This window comes from Vicugna pacos, chromosome 2 (genome assembly GCF_048564905.1).
Source record: "Vicugna pacos chromosome 2, VicPac4, whole genome shotgun sequence".
NCBI lineage: Eukaryota > Metazoa > Chordata > Mammalia > Artiodactyla > Camelidae > Vicugna > Vicugna pacos.
Genome location: NC_132988.1, coordinates 25,365,790 through 25,383,235, shown reverse-complemented (window position 1 = coordinate 25,383,235; position 17,446 = coordinate 25,365,790). Strand labels below are relative to the sequence as shown.

The following is a 17,446-nucleotide window of genomic DNA, read 5'->3' as shown; positions in this document are numbered from 1 at the left end:
TTTCCACAGTGGCTGCACCAAACTGCATTCCCACCAGCAGTGTAGGAGGGTTCCCCTCTTGGGCTTTTTAATGTATAGATTTGTGAATTCCAGAACGTAGTTACAGGTAAGAGTGACCGTCTCTGTCTTAAACTGCTAATATTTATAGGTACAGCTGCAGGATAACAAATATAACCAGCACTAACTGGAGCACTTGAAATAAACAGCCTATCTGAGTGGATTAATTACTGTGGTTCTCTGTAAGGCATTGTTCAGTAATCCTATTTCTTGAGTATTATGTGACAATCAGTGAAAATATACATTATGTATGATACAAAGTGTGGATTATACATCGTATGTACTTACACACACACTGTGTGTGTACTTACACACACAAATACATAATGTGTGTACCTAGGGAGATACAAGAAACTTTCTGTGAAAGATTTCATGCAGGACCCCCCACACTCCAGGCTAGATAATTGTAACTTGGATTTGTCTATTACACTTTTCCTCTTTTTGAATTCATTTGCTGTTTAGTTATTGTTTATAGACTGAGTATTTGAGTTTCCCAAAATTCATAGGTTGAGAATTATCCCCATTGTGATGTTATTTGGAGATGGGTTTTGGGGGAGTTGATTAGGTCATAAGAGCAGGGCCCTCATGAATGGGATTAGTACCCTTATAAAAAAGTCTGCAGGGATTTCCTACCCTGCTTCTGCCATGCGAGGACACAGCCAAAAGACAGCTATCTATTAACCAGGAATCAGGCTCTCATCAGACAACAAATCTACCCGTGTCTTGACCTTGGACTTCCCAGTCTTCATAATTGTGAGCATTACATTTGTGTTGTCTATAAGCCACTACATCTATTTCATTAGAGCAGCCCCGATGGTCTAAGACTGTTATGATTAAGATCAAAATGAAAACAGGGAGCTGAAATTTTCCTTTTGAACCTGTTCCTTATGTGCACTTTTTTTTTTTAACCCCTAAATAAATTTCAGACTCAGCTCCAAAGAGAAAATTATTCTTATTGGGTTGTTCATCAATGCTTATTGTAACACACTCAAACTCTTCTAAATATAGCTGTTTCTTGCTTCTTCCTCCACGTCCACTTTCCTACCTTGCCAGCCCTGCTCTTGACCCAAGACAACCTCATACGCGGGCTATGTCTGCAGGACTCTCAGGCTCTCTGGCTTCTGGTTGAGTTGCATCAATGGTGAGCTTCAAGAGGAACACTGAAGGATGAAGGAGCGATAGGTCAGGAAAACTAGCCTCAGGATCCCTCCCAAGAGAGTCAACACAAGCTGGCTGTATTCCTTGAATACAGATGACAAATCTTCAAAGCCATTTCTTTCCTATGTAATCCATAACCCCACCCTCCCTTCATTTTTTTCCATTTCTGCTAGTGCTGGAATCTGCACTGACATTTAAGATTCCACTCCACGTCACTCACATCTTTATAAGGAATCCCCATATTAAAAAAAAAAAAACCTTCAGATTACCTTAATTTGCATATATCATACACCTCCAGTTGGGACTCTGACTGATATGTTTTCAGTGTCATAGAACATATCTTTCATACAGCATGTCCTCAAAGGTACATCAATATCCTTGAAATCTAAGACAATTTTAATTGTCCGCTAATAACTTTGTCCGGGACACTACCTCATAATGTGTTAACATTCACTAAGACATTGAGTAATTTCAGTTCTCAGGAGAAGCCACAGGACAAATTATAGAATGCTGTCAAAATAATTTGGGTTTATCACTTATAAAAAAGCATTTTTCAAGAAGTAATTTCAAAATTAATAATTTGATTTATGCCACAGGAATACATAATTGAATGTTAGAATATGGCAACTGTTCCATCCAACTCCAAATAAATACATCATCTAACTCCACATAATTACATTTAAAAATATATTTAACCAGTTAAAATACTTTTATTAATTACTATGCTCCCTATATTCAGACAAATAAAGAGGTTGCACTATTTTTAAATTTCTATTTCACTGCTATTTGTACAATAAGATTAAATTTAGATATTATCTTCAAAATAGACAATGCAGAATACAGAAAGTAGGAAAATCATGTTTAAATTGCATTTTGTTTCGTCTTCATAATATGCTACAGTCATCGTGGAATTGAATTAATAAAACCTGGACTTAAAATTAAATCAAGTGTAAAAAAATATTATTTTAGTTGAAATTTGAGTGCATTATTTAGTTTACTCTCACTGGGTTATGTTTTCCAAACTGGGACCTATTTTACTAATTTATCAATTTCTTTTCCCCAAATCCATATTGTTAATCACTCAGTTTGTGGAGTGTAGGCTTACTGGGTCTGGGCATTTGGCTCAATTCGTTGGTATAATGAAGCCAAGTATCTATGCCCAGTCCCAATAGGAGCCACTTAGTTTCACACAGAAACAATAACTACATAATGTACATTTAATTTCAATACTAACTGAAAAAAATCAACTTATTCATATATGAGCTTACCTTTATCTTTGCTTGAGAATCTAGTCTCTATTCCAATAATAGTAATAAAATAATTTTAGTTTACCATTTTCCTGAATACAGCACTTTATCTTAAGCTCTTTCAAGTAGAGGTTGCTCATTTTCTTTCTTTTTTTAATACTTTTTTTTAAAAAATGGAAGTACTGGGGATTGAATCCTGAATCTCAAGCATACTAAGAAGGTGCTGAGCTATTACCGTCTTTGCACCCCTCTCCCTGGGGTGGCTCATTTTCCACATTCCACAAAATTGGGTGTCAGGAAGTATTGTAAGCATCCTCTTCGATCCCTGCTGCCATGATGCTCTTTCTAAGTCATGACCTCTTCACTTCTCTTCACTTACTTAAATGAATCTGTGAATTTGAGGTTCATGGCAGCATGCTGCACCCCATGTTCTCTTCAGATTTATTTTTACCTTTTTATTTTGAAATACCTTAAACTCACACTACATTTGAAAAAATATTAAAGAGAAAACTCTTACAAATTTCATTCATATTCTACCTATGTATTTTACAAAACATATGTGTATAAACATGCACATACACACATGTATGTGTAAGTTATAAATGAGTTGCTAATTTAATCTGATTAATTGCCTGTATAATTGTGTGTTTTTTGAAAGGACATTATCTTAAATAATCACCATTTAATAATACATATTGCAAAATTAACCTTCATAAAATACTATTTATATAATATATAGATTTTATTTGACTTTTATCAGTTGTCCTGCTAATGTTATTTTTATCTGCTCTGGAATCACATGATGTCATCATTTGTCATTGTTCTTTAGACTTCTTTAAGAAGATAAAGTTTCTCAATCTTTTTATTTTTTTTCATGACCTTCATACTTTATACTGAGATCCCTTTCATTCTTTCTCATTCATTAAATCAGTGAGTACTCGGTTTATGCCTGCTTTTTCCACACTGGCATCAAGCTGAGAAACTTGAACATGACTAGACATCATCTCTCGTGCTATTAACCTTCCTCAGTTCACCCTCAGTTAGCATGACTACATCATGGATCTAGTCAGCATCCAGAGGGTTCCCATTAGTAAAATATGAATGCTGTTATTCCATTCCTACACAGCATTATTTTTGCCTATACCTATTGTCAAATTCTGAAAGAACTCAAATCTTTCTTGTATTTCTGCTGATCAGATTCTTCCTGTCTTAATTTTCTTCCATATTTGATGAATATTTCATAGTATATCAGTCTACCTAAATCTTGTCACTTTTCTAACTTTCTTTGCCCCATTCATTTCAGTTATCTCACTTGACAAAATACCCATTTAAGATTAATCAGATGTTTTCCAATGTTTCACCTCTATTATAAAAGCAGGTAAAGTTGTGACACTGCAAATTTATGGTCTCCAGATCAATTAGGTGATGAATGCTTCCTGTCAATCCTTTTTCTTTTTCCTTTGAAGGAAATAGAAATGGATACTGGGGGCAATCCAACATGAAAATTGGGCTGGCACAGGCACAGTTACCAAAGACTCCCACCTTTCAATGCATATCATCCTCATTTTAAAGTGATCTCTGCTTCTTTATCAATGACAAACCTTGTCATGCTCTAATATCCCTGCCCTTAGATAAAGATTATTGGGATATCCCATCATCAGATTAATACTGCTTCAAATTCAGAAATGGTCCCCTCTTTTTAAATCCTTTCTTAAGCGCCTCTCAACTTCTCCTTATTAAAATGTCCCTGTTCTTCCCTGGTGTGGGCTTCAACTTGCTATAACAAACTAAGTAAACTTAGATTTGTTTCAATGAAAATGTGCTCTGGATGGGTTTCAGTTAAGTCGTTGACATAACTTTTGCTTGTTTCCCTCACTCCTACTTTTTTTTTTTAAAACCTCCTTTGCTCATTTTAAACTTTCTTGGTTCTTTTCATTCATGACCCTGCCACTTTCCCCTTCACTTTTGTTTATTTGATGCCCTCTTATTTCCCAAAGAAAATATAAAAGTTTTAGATAATAATCTTCCCTGGCTGTATCATGGAGAATAAGTTCCAGGGAGTTAAACTTGAAATATGGAAAAGTGGTTTACAGTTTCAGGCAGGAGATGACAATAATCTGGAGTAGGGGCCCTCAGGTGGATTGCAGAGAAGTGGACAGAATTTAGGGATGGTGAGGAGGTACAGTTGTGAGACTGAAAACCAATTCCTGCTTCCCCTCACTCCTACTAAAGATTCATAGGTTTGAGGTGGATTGGAAGAGGAAATAAGAGTTAAAGTGAGCAAAGGTATAGAGTTATATGAATATGATATTGGAATGGACATTTTTTTAACAGAGTAGATCCTTCTTGTGGATGAAAGTGACACTACTTTATGCAAAAATTATGAGGCCTGCAGAACAGTTCTTTTAAAAGTGGTGAAGAAATAATCTACATAGTATATAGAAAGAGACAGCAGAAGAAGTTTTTCCCCCTGAGTTACACTATATTGAATTTAGTTCATTTAGTGGGTTTCGTATGCATGTTATTTTACTATTTCCCGATTTTTCCATTTTAGATAATACATCCCAATTTCCTATAGTGTAACATTATTTTCCTTTCCTTCATCCACCTCCCTCCATATTTATAGACAAGGAAAAGATATACACTTATACCAAGACTTTTCTGTGTGTGACATTCAGTGAAAAAGTGTGAAAATTATTTCAAGCCTTGGAGAATAAATTATTCCTCCAGAATGGATAGGTGTTTGCATCTTTCAGGCACTGGGCAACTATTAGTCCAAGACCATTCAAATTAAACACATGGCTTGGTGCTCTTTGTCTTATTTTATCTATGTTTTCAACATAGATAATATGAATCTGTATTGCAAGTCTACATTAGGGCAAATTTATGATGATAACTTCACAAGGATGATTAATTTAATTCTATGACTATTCAGTAACACCTTCCTTGCAGTCACTAAAGACTGGAGGTGGGTGCCAATCTTCGCATAGTAGGGGTCCCAGAAGGGAAAGAAAGTCAAAGTGGATTGAAAAGATATTGGAAGAAATCATGATTGAAAACTTCCCAAACTTAAAGAAGAAATCAGATATCCAAGTACAGGAAGCTCAGAGGGTCCCAAACAGTAAAAACCCAAAACAGACTCACACCAAGACATCATAATCAAGATGGCCAGAGTCAAGAATAAAGAAATGATCCTAAAGGCAGCAAAAGAAAAGCAAAGAATGAGTTACAAGGGAACCCCCATAAGGCTCTCAGCTGATTTCTCTACACAAACACTACAGGTCAGAAGGGAGTGGCAAAATATATTCAAAGTCCTGAATGAAACAAAGATGCAGCCTAGGATACCTTATCCAGCAAGGCTATCCTTTAGGATAGAAGGAGACATAAAGAATTTCACAGACAAGAAAAAGCTACAAGAGTTTAGCTACACTAAACCCATGCTAAAAGAAATATTGAAAGGTCTACTCTAAATAGAAAAGCAGCAGGATGCTACAGAAATGAGAAACTCACAACTGGAAAGGTGATAACTCATGAATTACAAATAAAATAAACATGAAATTGTAAAACAAGACATTTAAATCATTAAGAGTGGGAGAGGGAGGCAGGAAAATATAGATTTTTTTTCTTTCTTTTTAAAATTTTTTGTTCTCGGTAGGATGGGTTTGAGATCATGTTACTAAGAGTTTAATAAAAACAGTTATAGTAATGGGCTAATAGACTTACAAAAAAGGGTAACCACAAGCCAAAAACCTACAAGGGAGTCACAAAAACTAAATAAAATCCATGATAATACAAAGGAAAATTACCAAACAAAACGAAGAAGAAAGGAACAAAGAGGAAATACCAAATCAACTGCAAAGATAAGTTCAAAATGGCCAATAAACACACATCTATCATTAATTACTGTAAATGTTAATGGACTAAATGCTCCAGTCAAAAGACATAAAGTAGCAGACTGGATAATAAAGCGAGAACCTTCAATATGCTGCATACAAGAGACCCACTTTAGGGAGGACACATATAGATTGAGAGTGAAAGGATGGAAAAGGATATTCCATGCAAATGGAAAAGCCAAAAAAGCAGGTGTAGCAGTACTGATTTCAGACAAAAATAAAGGCCATAAAGAAAGATAAAGAAGGACATTTTATAATGATTAAAGGAGTAATACAAGATAAGGATATTACACTCGTTAATATATATATATCCAATGTAGGAGAACCTAAGTACATAAAACAATTACTAACAGAGATAAAGGGGGATATTGATGGGAATACAATCATAGTTGGAGATTTTAACATTGCATTAACAACACTAGACAGATCTTCCAGACAGAAAATAAATAAGGCAACAGAAAAATTAAATAATACAATAGAAAACTTAGATTTGGTGGATATTTTCAGAGCATTACACCCCCCCAAAAATAGGATATACATTCTTTTCAAGTGCACATGGAACATTTTCCAGGATTGATCATGTACTTGGGCACAGAAGAAACCTCAACAATTTTAAGAAGATAGAAATTGTCTCAAGCATCTTTACTGACCACAATGCCATGAAACTAGAAATCAACAACAGAGAAACAAAGGAGAAAAAAAGGAAAGCATTGAGATTAAACAATATGCTATTAAAAACTAATGAGTAAATGAGGAAATCAAAGCTGAAATTAAAAAATACCTTGAGACAAATGACAATGAAAGCACAACCACTCAAAATCTATGGCACACAGCAAAGGCAGTGCTAAGAGGGAAGTTTATAGCAATACAGGCCTTCCTCAAAAAAGAACAATCTCAAATAAACAATTAAACAAACCCACCAGCTAAAAGAACTATAAAAAGAAGAACAAAAAACCCCAAAAGGCAGCAGAAGGAAGGAAATTATAAAGATTAGGGAGGAAATAAATGAAATAGAGATAAAAAAAACAACCATAGAAAAATCAATCAAACCAAAAGCTGTTTTTTTGAAAAAGTAAATAAAATCGACAAACCTCTGGCCAAACTCACAAAGAAGAAAAAAGAGAGAGAACAAATTAGCAAAACAAGAAAGGAAAATGGAGAAATTACAACAAATAAAATAGAAATACAGACTATCATAAGAGAGTATTATGAAAAACCATATGGAACCAAACTGGATAACCTAGAGGAGATCGACAAGTTTCTGGAAACATACAGTCCACCAAGACTGAATCAAGAAGACACTGACCACTTGAAAAATCTGATCACTAGAAATGAAATTGAAATAGCAATAAAAAATCTCCCTACAAATAAAAGTCCAAGACCAGACGGCTTCACCGGGGAATTCTACCAAACATACAAAGAAGAACTCATACCAGTCCTTCTCAAACTCTTCCAGAAGATTGAAAAGGAGGGAATACTCCCAAACTCATTCTATGAAGCCACCATCATCCTGATACCAAAACCAGGCAAAGACACTACCAAAAAAAAAGAATTATAGGCCAATATCACTGATGAACATAGATGCCAAAATCCTCACCAAAATATTAGCAAATAGGATGCAACAACACATAAAAAAGATTATACATCATGACCAAGTGGGGTTCATCCCAGGGACACCAGAGTGGTTGAACTTATGCAAATCAATCAATTTAATACATCACATCAACGAGAGAAAGGACAAAAACCACATGATCATCTCAATAGATGCAGAAAAAGCATTTGATAAAATTCAACATCCATTTATGATAAAAACTCTCGCCAAAGTGGATATAGAGGGAACATATATCAAAATCATAAAAGCTATATATGACAAACCTACAGCCAGCATAGTACTCAATGGTGAAAAACTCAAAAGCTTCCCACTAAAATCTGGGAGAACACAAGGATGCCCACTATCACTGCTCCTATTCAACATAGTCTTGGAAGTCCTAGACACAGTAATCAGGCAAGAGAAAGAAATAAAAGGGATCCAAATTGGAAAAGAAGAGGTAAAAGTGCCAGTATATGTTGACGACATGTTACTATATATAGAAGACCCTAAAAGGTCCACACAAAAACTACTAGAGCTGATCGAAGAATTCACCAAGGTAGCAGGTTACAAGATTAACATTCAAAAATCAGTGGCATTTCTTTACACTAATGATGAATCAACAGAAAAAGAAAGTAAAGAAACAATCCCCTTTAAAATAGCACCCAAAGTAATAAAATACCTAGGAATAAATCTAACCAAGGAGGTGAAAGAATCACACACAGAAAACTATAAACCATTGATGAAGGAAATTAAAGATTTTACAAAATGGAAAGATATCCCATGCTCTTGGTTTGGAAGAATCAATATTGTTACAATGGTCACACTGCCCAAGGCAATCTACAGATTTAATGCAATCCCTATCCAATTACCCAGGACATATTTCACAGAACTAGAACAAATCATAACAAAATTTATATGGAAGCATCAAAGATCTAGAATTGCCAAAGCATTACTGAAGAGAAAGAAAGAGGCTGGAGGAATAACTCTCCCAGACTTCAGACAATACTACAGAGCTACAGTCATCAAGACAGCATGGTATTGGTACAAAAACAGACATATAGACCAACGGAACAGAATAGAGAGCCCAGAAATGAACCCACAAACCTTTGGTCAACTAATCTTCGACAAAGGAGGCAAGAATATACAATGGAATAAAGACAGTCTCTTCAGCAGATGATGTTGGGAAAACTGGACAGTAGCATGTAAAGCAATGAAGCTAGAACACTCCCTTACACCATACACAAAAATCAACTCAAAATGGATCAAAGACTTACACATAAGACAAGATACAATAAACCTCCTTGAAGAAAATATAGGCAAAACATTATCTGACATACATCTAAAAAATGTTCTCCTAGAACAGTCTACTCAAGCAATAGAAATAAAAGCAAGAATAAACAAGTGGGACTTAATGAAACTTACAAGCTTCTGCACAGCAAAGGAAATCACAAAACAAAAAGACAACCTATGGAATGGAAGAAAATTTTTGCAAATGAAACCGACAAAGGTTTGATCTCCAGAATATATAAGCAGCTCATACGACTTAATAAGAAAAAAACAAACAACTCAATCCAAAAATGGGCAGAAGACTTAAACAAGCAATTCTCCAAAGAAGACATACAAATGATCAATAGACACATGAAAAAATGCTCAATATCACTAATTATCAGAGAAATGCAAATCAAAACTACAATGAGGTGTTACCTCACACCAGTCAGAATGGCCATCATTCAAAAATCCATAAATGACAAAGGCTGGAGAGGCTGTGGAGAAAAGGGAACCCTCCTACACTGCTGGTGGGAATGCAGTTTGGTACAGGCACTGTGGAAAACAGTATAGAGATTACTCAGAAGACTAGGAAGAGACTCACCGCATGACCCAGGAATCCCACTCCTGGGCATATAACCAGAAGGAACCCTACTTCAGGATGACACCTGCACCCCAATGTTCATAGCTGCATTATTTACAATAGCCAAGACATGAAAACAGCCTAAATGTCCATCAACAGATGACTGGATAAAGAAGAAGTGGTATATTTATGCAATGGAGTATTATTCAGCCATAAAAACTGACAACATAACGCCATTTGCAGCAACACGTATGCTCCTGGAGAATGTCATTCTAAGTGAAGTAAGCCAGAAAGAGAAATAAAAATAACATATGAGATCGCTTATATGTGGAATCTACAACGAACAAACAAACAAAGCATAAATACAAAACAGAAATAGACTCATAGACATAGAATACACACTTGTGGTTGCCAAGGGGGCGAGGGGTGGGGAGGGATACACTGGGATTTCAAAATTGTGGAATAGATAAACAAGATTATATTGTATAGCACAGGGAAATATATACAAGATCTTATGGTAGCTCACAGAGAAAAAAAATGTGACAATGAATATATATATGTTCATGTATAACTGAAAAATTGTGCTCTACACTGGAATTTGATACAACATTGTAAAATGATTATAAATCAATAAAAAATGTTCAAAAAAAAAAAGACTGGAGGTGGGACTTGTGTACTTTCAGAGGGGATAAATCTGTGGGTTCTCAGTTTTAATGGGTTTGTCTTTTATTTGACCTTCTCTTGGTTTGCAGAGTTGCTCTCTATTCCCAGAAGCTGCTAAAGCAAAGAAAACTAAAGCCCAAATCAGCTTCTGTAACTTACCTCAAGGCAAACTTGGCTCTAGTGCTCTGCCCACCTCTGTGGGTTTCCCTTGCAGAGAAGAAAGCTAATTTTCCCCTACCCCTCTGAGTTCCTGGCTGAGACACCTATAACAGAAAGACAAATTAACAGAGAAAGATAGTTCATTAACACATGCAGCCCACATCACGTGGAAGAATTCTAAACCAAAAGCAACTCAAAATGGTGGCTTAGAATTCCAGCTTATATAGCATTTTCAACAAAGAACAGTAAATTTGTAGAGAAATGATAGGATAAAGTGTTTGGAATAGGGGTAATAAATTGTGGAGAAGTAATTAGGAAGATAAAGGTAGTTTAACAAGGTTTTTGTGAACAGATTTCTCAGCCCCAATACCCCATCTCTTATAATAACAGTATCTTCCTTCCTGCTAGTATAGGAAAGGCACTTTTCATATGGGAGTTTTTTCTCTTACTTTCAGGAAGAAAAGGAGGATTTTTTTAGATTTGCAATTTCTCAAATGCCTTTAAATCAAAATAATCAATATATCAAATTGGCATATTTTGGAATGACATGCTCTGAACACCTTCTCTATCTTATCTTATATTTTACACAAGTAATTACAATCATGGAAAGGTTTCAATGACTTTATAAAGAAATACGTATATTCTTATTAATTGATATTGCTTTTGAAAATATTACAGCTAAGTACATTTTTTCAAAATACATGTAACTATATCTAGACAACCTCAATAACACACTGACATTGTTGGGCAATAAATGGGATTTAGCCTACAATAAGCACTTTAGATACTAGCTTTTCAAGATGTATAATGCACATATATTATACATTTAAAAAATATATGTTTATGTGTATATACGTAGATATATATGCAAAATGTACACATATATATTACAGTGATCATTCCAACTTACAAATAACGAATATTATACCTCCTAAAATAACTATTCCAAACACTTGTTATGTATGAATATGCTATAATAGACACCAATGGAAAGGTTGATCCTAAATTACAAGCATATCTTTTCAGAGTTACCATTTTTTATAGCACAGCTATCTTTTAAGTTGAATATTTCTTGAATTAGAACTTGGGGAGTTTGTCTTATTTGTAAATGTTTAAAAACAGTATGTTTTTGTTGTCACAGTTTATTCATAAGTGTAAATCATGATACATACATAAGAATGATATTGAGAAATGTCCCATATAACCCTGGGTTTACAGAATATTTTATTATACAATGAAACCCTCTCTTCAGAATGTAATGGTCCATGAATGCAGCCAATCTAGAGAAACACAATAGAGTTGATTCTCTAGATGACTGAAGAACTGAAATTTATAGATGCTTTTAGTAAGTATTTAGGATCAATCATATCAGGCTAGGTTCTAAGTACTATATATACACAAAATAAAAGTCCATCTGTTTGCACTAAATGTCACAAACCCACTTGTTTGTTACTTTATGTCACAATGATCATTTCTTTCTTTTATAATTTCATTATATTTCAAACTCTTTTCATCAATAAAAGTTAATGTCAATAGGTGAAATCTACCTTCTATATTCCTGGGCTTTAAAGTATATTGTGGAATTTATGGAGAAATTTAATCTAATTGAATGTTTATCTGTCAACGTTGAAATTAATCCTAAAGATTATATTCTCCCAGCAAGAGCAAACGTTTCATTAATTCAGGGCACAAATAAAGAAAACAGTCTAGCTTCAGTGTGTATTTTATAGAAAATTTTAAAAAATATGCTAACCAATTGATAGATAAACCCAATTTTTTGGCAACACCTATCAGGTATATATCTTATCTTGAAAAAATAACAAAGCAAAAAGAAGAAAGGAAGGAAAGGAGAAAGGAAGGAAAAGGTAGGAAGGAAAGTGGGAGAGGAGAGAAAGAAGGAAACATGGAAAAAAATAGATTCAAGAGTTTTATTTCTGGAGAAATGATTTGATGAAAAACTATTTCCAAAATATGACCACCCATAGAGAGCATTTTTATATTATAATTTGAAGATTTGAGGACTATATTAGAAAATTAAAATGTGGCACCAATAGTTAAATACTTGAGTTTGTCACTGACTATGTACGCAAAGATTCAGTACTAAGAGATGAAGATACGGGGATGAGGCAAATTTGAAATTCTTTTTCATTCCCAAAAAGTGTAGCAGAGGATATTTTTATATGCAACCAGAGATGAACAAAATTAGAGGACATACAAAATCCCTAAAAAAAAATCTTTCCAGCTCCATCTCCTACTTCCCTGTCAGTCTCTAGCAAATAATCAAATATATTCTACTATTTTGAAATACTTCCCCATGTCGCTTCAGAAATATGTTTTTGTCATGCTTTTTTTGCATTATTCTAATCATTTTTCACTGCAGTTTGGGGGACAATCTGTGATATCTGACATAGAATAAAATGGGTATTTGTTGAACAAATGAATGAACAGTAAGGTTTTCAGAGGAGTTTAATCTGAATAATGAATAATTAACCAGATAGAGGAAGATTGGGGTAAAATATTCAAAGCAAAGAAAAATCATCTCCAGTTGGAGCCATGTTTTGTTCTCTTTTTTGAAGGAATTGGGCACTGTCTAGTTTTAGAGATTTTCGACACTCTGTACTTTCTAACTGGAATGGTAAAATCCAGCATTTCCTCCTGGCTAATGTTTCTTTCCTCAAAGTTACTTAGTGAGGCCATCTATCTAACAATGTAACCTTCTATCACAACACTCCGTATTTTGCTTGCTTCCCTTTTTCTCCTCAGCTTTATCACCATTAAAATAGTATACAATTTCACTTTTTTTCATTTGGTTTGATATTTGCCTTCCAACTCTGGAGGGTAAATATCTCTATCTCTGTCTCTGTTTCTGTCTCTTTCTTATGGTTCTCTCTCTCTTTTTTTTCACTGCTCCAAACACAGTCCCCTGAAAGAGAAACTAAGCCCTAAATAAAAATTCAGTACAAGAATAAACATACTTCGTAAGTATAAAACAGAAAGCTCTCAATGTTCTCATTGCATTTATATCATTCAAGATAAGCTAGGCTTTGATAAATTAGCATACAAATCTAAAATTTCATTTAATTATCATAATAAAGGTTTACCTTTTGTCCACATTAAATATCCAAAACAGCTCTATGGGAAACTGTCATCATAGTCACGCAGGGACTTAAGACTAAGAGGAGTTATTTTAATACATGATCTTGAGCATGTTGAGGTGTTTGCTCCAAAATTAAGAACCAGTTGCTATACCGTGTACCCTGTAACACAAAAACAAACAAAACAAGAAACAGATGTTGACTGGCCCCTTTGGACAGTAAAAGTGACAAAATCAAATTTGCATGTACTATTTCCTCTGCCTGGGATCTCCTTCCCCAGATTTAACTGGAGTGAACTGTTCAGCTTTCAATTTTGAATAGGATGCAGAGTTTTTTAAAAAAAGGCCCTTATCAGTTTCAGAATGCAATGTGAGCTATTCTGCTTCTTCGACCAAACGATCCAGTGTATCCCTATCTGATCCTATTTCAAGTTTCTCTGGAAGATAAGAAAACTTTATGAAACTTCTGCCAATTACTGGTAGGAATATCACAGCACAGACTCTTAGGGCTTTAGAGAATATTCTTGTTCTCTTCTCGAGAAAAGACATTCTCTTTTTTAAAAACAGAAATCAATTTACCACTGAGCCCTATGGAGACTGAATGCTTTAAAAGACCCATGAACCTGAGTTACCTATCATAATATGGACATAATCCCTACTTTACACTAAATTTGTGGTATGTAGCAGGACTCTCTTTTTGATAAGAAGTTCAATTCTCAATCGTCCTGAAGGAACAAGTAGTTGCTTAAATAAGTGAAGAATCCACTGAACCTACTCCTGCTTCAATGTTCCCCTTTTTTTTTTCAATATTTTCTATGATCTCATAGAAAGCTCTCTCTTAGCAGCTTAATAGAAAAAATTGTATGTTTGTGTATATTAGCCAATTTTCCCCCTCTGCCTTCATCCTACCCTTTTACTTAAAATTTATCTGCATATATTTAACTTTGTATTTTAGTATTTAGAAGAGATATCAAAGGGATATTGAGACTGAGTTTAGTAAGGTAAAACACTCCAGATATGGATAAAGAGATTTATGGAATTATGTACTCATAATTTTAGAGACAGTAAACATATTGTTTATTGTACTATAAATGAGTTGACAGTATTAGGTAGAGGAATGACAGGGTTGTTGATGTTTAATAGCTTTAATACAGATAAATGTTTGTATGGGGTCACAAAAGGTATGGCCATGTTAACATAAAATGTTGGCAATTCAACATCATTTCTGTCACCTACCTGCTTTTCTATATCATGTGAGACAAGCTTGAAAATGCATTTCCCCAAATTCCTTTCCAATATGTTCCCAAAATAGACGCTGACAGTGCAAATTTAGAAGATGGAAGAGAAGGGACTCTCATTCTCTGGCAATACATAGACACAGCCAGTTGAAATCTTAGGCTGTGGCTTCCAGAAGTTTTGAGATTAATCCATTGTGGTGATGCAAACATATGGGATCATTTTGGTAGTTTCCCTGCAATTCTTATAAAATATCTTTTGCCAAAAAAGAATTAAGATGAATGCTGATTTATATAAAATTAGTTGGATAGTGATTATTGAAAAATCAGAAATGGAAATATCATATCATATGAACAGTTAATTTCTATGTTCAGATAAGTGGAAATAAATAATTTTCACTCTATTACCAAAACTGACTAAAAACAAGAAATATTTTACTCTTAAAAACACAATCGTGTAGTCTGATTAAAATCAAATTTCATCTAATGTTTGTAAACATAATAACACAATTAACAAATCTGTTAATTAGGCTAAAGTCTATATTATTATCACTCAAGATAATCATCTGTAAAGTAATTAAAATCCCATAGATTCACTAGAACAGACAGAAAATCAAAATAAGAGTGGTTTGGCTCTGGGTACAGCTAAATAGGAAATTTATGAAAAATGTAATACTAATATATTTGTGAAGTTTATGAACACTGTCTCTAATAGAAAGAAATACTGTGGTAATTTTTCAAAATATTTCCAAAACAATCAATAATTTATATTAGATAGTTAAAATGTAACACAAACTAATGCATTTGAAGAGCCTATTCCTTTTTATTGACACTTTTTATTTACTAGTATTGTGTATAAAAATATTAATTTATACACCAACTGATATGCATGCATATGTCTGGGTCTGTATTTATATTTACTGTGTATACTCATCATGAAAAAGAAAATCTGTCATTTATGTTGGGATATTTGGAATTTTTTTCTTTTTTTATCTTAATTTAAAGCAAGACACTTAAATTTTTATTTAATAAATGAAATATTTAAGATGTAAAAATATACAACATGTCAGATTATTAAACATATTTACTAAGAAACATAACAAGTAAAATTGGTGAAAATACATAAAGATGAAGCCATGCAATCTGTAAATACACTGTCTATTTTGAAACAATGAAAATTGACCATATCTTAGTAACAAGAATATCAATGTAATTTTAAAAGGAGACATGTTGTAGACATAATCCTGAATATGTAGAATTAAAAGTAGAAATAAAATATAAAACTAGTACAAAAAGAAATTCCATTATGCCTAAATTTTGGCCTCCTTGATGGAGATGTTATGCTTTGGAAAATGATTCACAAACTCAGTAGAAGTGAACAATTTAAAAGTTGCTGGAGAAGTTAAAAACTACTAGTGTCTGCTAGGGAAGCATTCTATAGCTGATGTTCTGAAGCAAAAGGAAATAAAAAAATTTTGCTTGAATAACAAGGGGAAGGTCTCAAAAACCAATGGAACTGTCAACCTGTTCAGATGGTATTATTCGTGATGAGACATCTTTATGAGAATTGAAGGTTTCTAGTTCCAAGTGTAAGAAGCTTGAAAATCTCCACTCCAGCTTAACTGCTCATTGAAGAACTGAACAGACTGAAAAACAAACAACTATTTTTCAGTGCAAAAGAGAGGGAAGGAAACAGGGAATACTTTGTTCCCAAGATTAGAGAGATGGATAGGCAAGTATAGGGAGTGTCCGCTTATTAGGAGGAGAAACTTTTGAGTAGAAAGTACCATGGAGTCAGTGCCTGGGTAGGACAACCTGAACTAGAATTAACAAATTGCTGGAGGCTCGGAGTGAACAATCTAAGAGATAACTCCATGGGGACCTGGTCATGGGGGAGACATGCAATATTGTGAGATTTACCTTTGGCAGCTCAACCAGATTACCACAGTAAATACTGGAGACAAATCTTCCAGGGCTTCCTCCAAGGGGAGAGGGGATGGAACCATTTTTAAATACAGAGCACTCTGCCCTTCTGACAAGGCCTGCCATCATGTAAAACTAGTTATCCAGAGCCCAAACTGCTGGGGTTATTATCAGAGCCTAAGTGACCTGTGGGAGGAAAATAACCAACTCCAGCTGGTCTAGCCTCCAACATAGTAGAAGAAAAATACCCAAGTCCAACCCACTGTAGTCATCCCATCCCAGCTAAACAAGGAGAAAAAAATGGAGAAATATTTATGAAGTTCACAGTCCAGAGACAGTTCACTGAATAGAAGACTGAGATCTAATAACAGGGTTAGAAAATGCTTCCCTACATCCACATCTCATCACCACATATTTAAAGGCCTATTTATAGTAGTTCCTTTTACCTGGTACATCATGTTCAGCTATTAAGAAAAAATTTACAATGCATACAAAAATCAAAAAATACAATATGAAGAGACAGCAAGCAACAGAAATGGCAGAGATGTTGAAATTATCAGACTAAGAATTTAAAACA

At 34.2% G+C, this 17,446-nt stretch overlaps 1 long non-coding RNA gene across 1 annotated transcript in view; it reads right to left on the bottom strand.

The window, feature by feature from the left end:
* Positions 1–1,100: 1,100 nt before the first annotated feature.
* Positions 1,101–17,446, bottom strand: part of LOC140700016 (uncharacterized) — a 46,520-nt gene continuing 30,174 nt past the window's right edge. Inside the window, exons 2-4 of the long non-coding RNA XR_012078216.1 lie at positions 13,719–13,874; positions 10,618–10,721; positions 1,101–1,217 (exon numbers count right to left, since the gene is read on the bottom strand). This is a non-coding gene — a long non-coding RNA (uncharacterized lncRNA). The remainder of the gene's footprint in view (positions 1,218–10,617; positions 10,722–13,718; positions 13,875–17,446) is intronic.